We start from the raw sequence: 6,577 nt of genomic DNA on the forward strand, positions 1-6,577 counted from the left end.
TTTTTTTGGAGAGATGTATGTGTACATTACATGCAGATAATGGTTTGCAGTTGCCAAGAATAGGGGGAATGTGCATGGCTCAAGTTGAGTAGAGTCCTGGGTTGCTGAGCTATCCTTTTGCTTTCCTGTCACACTAGGAAGCTTTGCTGTAATTTTTTCATATATACCCATAGACATCAGTATCGTGACGTGATCCATGGTCTTTGTTGTCAGTGGAACTTGGATTCTATCAATGGTTCACCACTGGGATGCTACACAACTCTTGAGTGCTTACTCAGTTTCAATCTGGATTTCTGTGTTCTGATCTGATGCAAAAGTTATGTTTAAGAATTCCATAATGTGATAAATAATATATGTGTTACCTGAAACTTAGTATTCAGTCAGATACAGTTATTTTGTTCCTGCTTAGCAAATCCACGTTTACACACAAAAAAGAAGTAGGTACAGGAATCACTTGTTTTTAACTAAACATTTATTTCCATGTTATATTTGCCTAGGTTTTTGTTTTTGAGACTGGTATTTATAGCTTGGAACATAATGAAACAGTAGCAATTTGTTCAAATATATGCTGGGGTACACCAACTTAAATGGTATCTTTTCAAATAATGTAATTTCCTACTAATTTAGAACAGAAACCAAAAGCCCTCCTTCAAAGAAGTAGAATGTTCCAGAAAAGATACTCACTATAAGGTCCTGCTTATGGGACAAATCCTTTGATTTTGCATTTTAAAATCATTAAGTACACTTTGTTTCTTATTGATGGTTGCTTTCAATAAAAAAATGTAGATCCTCCCATTCAATCCATGTATGTAGCCAGGCTGTTCTCAGAAAAGCTTGTTATCTGAAGAAGTCATTATCTAGGAAATGGTAGGCAACTGAGATTTATTATCATATCTCTGGACTTTGAAACAAATGGCCAACAATCACAACCAAGAACTCAGAAATCTTAGGCAGTCTCCCAAAGTTGCAGGCAGCCACGTTTTGACTTTATTCTACAAAGCAAAACATAACATCAACTTACACATTCTTTCAGATATTTTAGCCAGAAAGCCAGAAACAATATGTCACATTTCTAAACCACATGTGGAAGATTAGAATACAAATAGGAAATGCAGAAGAATTTTTGCAGCTTATCAGACTATACTATATAAGTAATATCTATGTAATGTGAAGAACATCATTTTCATTATCAGAGGGCTTTAACAAGTAGCTTTGCACATTTTTCAAGAAGAATGGCCAGGGCCATAGCCAGAATATTGATGCTGTTCCTGCTTTTGTTCTGTGGGAAGGGACATTCAGTTACTAGACTATTGATTTAGAGAGGGAGGGAAGGAGTGGGGGGAAAGCAACAAAGAACTTTACCTTTTCTTCTGTTTCATTAAAAATACCTATTTTCCCTATGATGAGCATTGATGTCACCTGCTTGTCCCTACTCATGGTTCTATATCTCTTTCTCCTCTCCTATACACTAAACATTGCTTCAAAACCTGTATGTTCTACAAAAGACAAACTTGACTAATTTTGGGCCTGCTTAGAAAAGAACCCTGTGGACCTTTGCTCCTAAATAAGAATTTCAGACTTGGAGGAGAGCAGAAATGTCAGCCATGGCAAGGTCATTTGAAAAGTGCCTCCCTGTGCAGTGACCTCTCTTCTCCATATGATTACGATTGTCAGTGACATTCCAATTCTGTTGATAAGAGAGCTGATGGAAGATAACTGTGGAATAAGACTACATAATCTCTAGCCCAGTCACTTATGCCTTTCAGCCTGTTTCTATGCTTATTCATTTTTAAATGGCAACACTAACTGTATGTTTTACAGATTAGAATATGATGCTTTGAACATCTGTACATCATAATTAGGTTAGGCCACCGGGGTCACCAGAGAGATAGATATGCCACACTTGTGTTCCACAATCCAGTATATCTGTGTATTCTTTTGTAACCATCCCAGATTTGTGTCTTCCTTTATTCTTCTTATCTACCATATGCTAACATTCATCAAGCCTATGTGTAGGCTGTCAGTATCCTGTATCTTCAAAAGGCGATACTCCTCCTCTTCTCTCTCTTCTTACTCTTCTTCTTGTTCTTCTGAAGAAGCAAGTAGGTCTCTGCCTCTCTCTTTTCTCTCTTTCTTTCTCTTTCTGTCTCTCCCCTCCCTACTCCCTTATCTCAATAAAACTCTTGCGTAAACTCTACCTACATGGTGTGTTTGTCGCTTCCCCACAGTGAGGCCTCTGGCTCTCATCTGCCTAGTACTCTTGGAAGAACAATCATATCTGGTGCCTTGAGACTTGGCAGGCTCTCTTGGCAGTTCTTCCTGCCACTAAAACCCTGCAACTTTTGCCAGTCTCTCTCACTTTTCCAGCAAAAAGCTCACTGGGGTCGTACATCTAACACTGGCATGTCTGGTAAGCCCCCTTTCTCCGGCCCTATTACTATGTTTCTATGACTGAGAATTCATTTCTCAGCTCTGGTTTCTCACATCCTGGCTTTACTTGTAAGACCCAGTATTGGGCAGCCATGGTCTCAGGCTCAGAGCCCTGGTCCCTGCCTTTTGCTTGATCCCAAAAGTAGTCTGTGTCTTCTATCCATTTCTTCCTTAGTATCTGGAATGTTGAAGATTGTAGGCTTAGGATCTTCTCCACCTCAATCATGGACACTATGCCCCCTCCATTCAGAAATCATCACAAAGCTACCTATTGGCACCAAACATTCTGCCTGTGATTCACAGTTGGATCACTGTTCCTTTTCTCTTGCTTGTCTGTCTGTTCCCGGTGTGTGATCTAGCCATGCTAAAAGGCTCTCTCCCAACCACCACAGAAGCCTCCTGCTGTGTCCCACCATTGGCCTAGCCTGTCTCTAGGTGGGATCCTCCCTCTGCCTCGGAACAGTCTGTTTTGCTAGGCATCTTATTCTTCTGTTCAAATGTCTGGCTCTTCTGTTTGTCATGGCTCTACCACAGCTGCCACCAGACCATCCAGCCCAACTTGGCAGGTCCCTTTTTCCTGCCTGGCTTGCTGTTGCTTTTGTTCCCACTTCCCTTTCTGCTGCAGCCAAGGTCAGGGGTAGGGGTGGGTTCCTCTTTCCCACCTAGCTGCATATGTTTTAAAGATGTGTGTTAATAATCTGGCCACATGCATATGTTTCTGAATGTCTTGTATGTCTGTCTTGTTAATTGGGTCTGTTTAAAATTTTCATGACTGCTCTAAAAAGTCATGTGGTTTGTGGTACTTTATAATACATGGGAAGGGGCTATCTTGGCTAAGGGCAGGGCAGATAACCTAACTGTCATTTTCACTAAGGACCATCAAGTGACCAACCGCCCTGTACCACTCAGCCCTGGGGTGGTGACTGGAGTAGGGGGGAGCTGCAGAAGGTTCCACCCCTAACCTAGCTGCACACATAGCAGCCTGGCCCCACCACCAGTTACATCACCACTTCTCACCAGCTGCCTTAACACCATTAGCTTTGCTTTAGAAATGCCTGCCAGGCAGAACCAGTTTCTTCTTGTTCCTTTGTCTTTAATTCCTCTTTCACTCACCCTGCTGTGACTGGCGTATTTGTGTGATGGTATGTCTTGACAATGCCCTCTGAGGCATTCATTTCATACAAGAACCCTACGCACCTGTAACAGATATGCTTTCTCTTACCCCTAATGAACCTTTCATTCAGCAATGGCAGCTGGATCTGCAAAGTTGGAGTCAGAGATGGAGAAGCAAGCTTCATCTCACTCAGCACACACTGGTTCTCCCTTTCTTTTCTTTCTCTTTTTTTTGTTTGTTTTGTGAGGCAGGGTTTCTCTGTGTAAGACCCTAGTTGTTCTGGAACTAGCTCTTGTAGGTGAGGCTGACTTTGAACTCATAGAAATCTGTCTGCCTCTAGGACTCAGGCATGCACCACCACATCCTGGCAGTTCACCCTTTCTTATTTTACTCAACTTCTGTTTAATATGTGTGTGTATACTTGTGACTTTTGATTTAACTTTATAAATATAAAAATAAATTTACTAGCTTTAACTCTGTGTGTGTACATGTGCAGCTTAAATTCATCTGTGCATATATGTTCATATAATTATTGTTTAAAATGATTTAAACAGTCTTAATGAGCTCTGTTCATTTCATCTCCTTCTAGACTAAAAACAAAAGTCTCAAATATTTTAAATTGGTATGTACTTTTAAATGATGATAAAAATATATGGTAAGATCTGTCATAACACACTGTATATGTGACTTAACTCTGTTTTAAAATATATTGTATATAATGATATAAATTTAAGGTTATAAGATCTATTTCAGATTAACAAAAACTAACTTTAAATCTAACTTAGAGATTTACACCACCAAGTCTTTCCCATAAACTGTTTATAAGAGGGACCATCACTATAGTCAGTTATTAGTGTTCAGTTTTTAACAAGTAACTGCTCAGATATACCCAATAGACAGACTTAAAATGTTCAGACACATTGAGTATATGGCATTTAAAATGTTTAACTAAAAAAAAAAAAAAAAACTTTCATAACAGAGAGAGACAGATCAACTTCTGCTACTACTCCCACTTCCTCCAAAACAGGTGACTGGGTACAGAAGAACTTCCACTTGGAACTTGATTCATAAATGGCAGCACTAGTCACTGATTAAACCTGTCTTTTAACTAAGCTGCTGTTAAGACCGTCTTCAGACCATGGATGATGGGACACTGGAATCAAATGCCTAGTATTGCCTAGAAAAGCTCCTAATCCACAGGATCTTCTAAAGCTTGATTAGCTTGAACTAAGAACAGAAGACTGATGTTGTCCTCAGTGACCATGGAGGACCCTGGGGAGTGGTTGGTTGTCTAGGCAGTCAATTAAATTAGTGTCTGTAATTTTTAAGCATTAACTCAGATAAAACTTTTTCCTTCTCAAGATTTCTTTTATTTATTTATTTATTTATTTATTTATTTATTTATTTATTAAAGATTTCTGTCTCTTCCCCACCGCCGCCTCCGCTTTCCCTCCCTTCCCCCAACTGGTAGCATTGCCGGCTTTACTAAGGCTTCATCTGCCTTCCCAGCTCTCTGTGTAAAACTGAAGTCACAGGACCCACTCTCCTTTGAGCCAATGCCAAGTCTAGGCAAAATTTATCTCATTAGCAGACTCAGAAAAGAGATAAACTCACAAAACAAAGGTCAGTATAACTTCTTACCATTCCTTAGTTTAAATAAAAGTATTTTAAGATACAAAGCTTATGATGTGAGGATTTAAAAATGTCTTAGGGTCTAAGAAGGTTTTTTAAGATGTGCAAATGAAAATTACTAAGGTGTGTAAGTGCAAGTTATAAAGGTCTGAGGATAAAAGACTTAAATGTTGACTAAGACGAGTGGTTTGAGACATTTAAAAGAATAAAACATGTTCCAGATTTCTCTCTCTCTCATTATGCTACTATTATATTAGGATTCCAAGGATATACTGCCTTAACATTAATCAATACAATTATTCTGGCTCTGGAAGAATGCTGCCACTACCATCATAACCACAAGCTCAAAATTTCAAATTCTCTTTTGTTGTTTTCTAACTATAGACCTCAAAGATACTCATTGTGCAAAAAAAAAAAAAAAAAAAAAAAATATTTACCACAGTTTTCTGAATAGAATGCAAGGAATTCTTGTAAATTGACTTGGATTCACTTCAAACAGGTCAGATGAATTCTTCCCTCAATTACCAGGTCCTAAACACCCTAAACTTCTAACAATTGGAACCTGGACATAAACCCAAGTCATCAGTCCTGGCAGTGAGTGTCATTGCCCACAGAGGAACCTGGGAGAAGTGAAAATAGAGGAAAGAATATGATCAAAACAAATTGCATGAAAAAGGCCAATAAATTAAGAACAATAAATGAATAAACACATTAAAAAATCTACATCCCAGTTAGCAACCTCATCTTCCTGTACCCAAGTGAACATTGAACCATGGCTAGGTAGAACACACCCCCTTCTGCAACAAATGGCAACCATTTCATACTACCAACTGGTATGTATGCCATTTCCCTTCATAATGCCTTCTAGTCACATAGTGTTACCATCCCACAATTATAGAAGGCAAAGACTATGACTCTTATTTTTAGATACTTTTCATATATCCTAGCAGCCTGGAGTAGCAGTTTCCTATTACAGATACAGTTCAAAAATTAACAAAAAAAATGCCACCAATTTTTGAGATATAAACAGTTAAAAATATTAATTTGACCAATAACTAAAATCAGCAAGCATTTGGTTTCTGCTATTTCTCCAAAAGAGATAAAATATTTGCTATCAAATAGATAGCAATTTGACATTGTCTCTTTTTCTCCCAGCTTATTAATTTTGTTTTTAGAGATTGCAGACTCCAATGATCTCTTTTCTGTTTGACTTTCCTGCTTCAAAGTTCATGGGGGACTGTAATGTTTCTTTCATCACTGCCCAGAAATGAATGAATCTTATGTAACCTCTCCCTCCCTCTCTCTCTGCCTCTCTCTCTCCCTGTCTCTCTCTCTGTGTCTCTCTCAATCTCTCTCTCTCTCTCTCTCTCTCTCTCTCTCTCTCTCTCTCTGTGTGTGTGT

General features: G+C 38.8%; 1 long non-coding RNA gene across 2 annotated transcripts in view; it reads right to left on the minus strand.

Annotated features, from left to right (window-relative positions):
- Nucleotides 1–531: 531 nt before the first annotated feature.
- The window catches only part of LOC126490672 (uncharacterized), an 11,025-nt gene continuing 4,979 nt past the window's right edge, over nt 532–6,577 (minus strand). The window contains exons 3-4 of one of the 2 annotated variants that reach the window (XR_007589215.1): nt 5,614–5,796; nt 532–857 (exon numbers count right to left, since the gene is read on the minus strand). This is a non-coding gene — a long non-coding RNA (uncharacterized lncRNA). Of the gene's footprint in view, nt 993–5,613; nt 5,797–6,577 lie in introns of both variants that reach the window. The other variant, XR_007589214.1, reaches the window with a different exon arrangement.

Source organism: Alexandromys fortis, unplaced genomic scaffold, assembly GCF_014885135.2.
Source record: "Alexandromys fortis isolate MF-2015 unplaced genomic scaffold, M_Fortis_MF-2015_v1.1 scaffold_184, whole genome shotgun sequence".
Classification (NCBI taxonomy): Eukaryota; Metazoa; Chordata; class Mammalia; order Rodentia; family Cricetidae; genus Alexandromys; species Alexandromys fortis.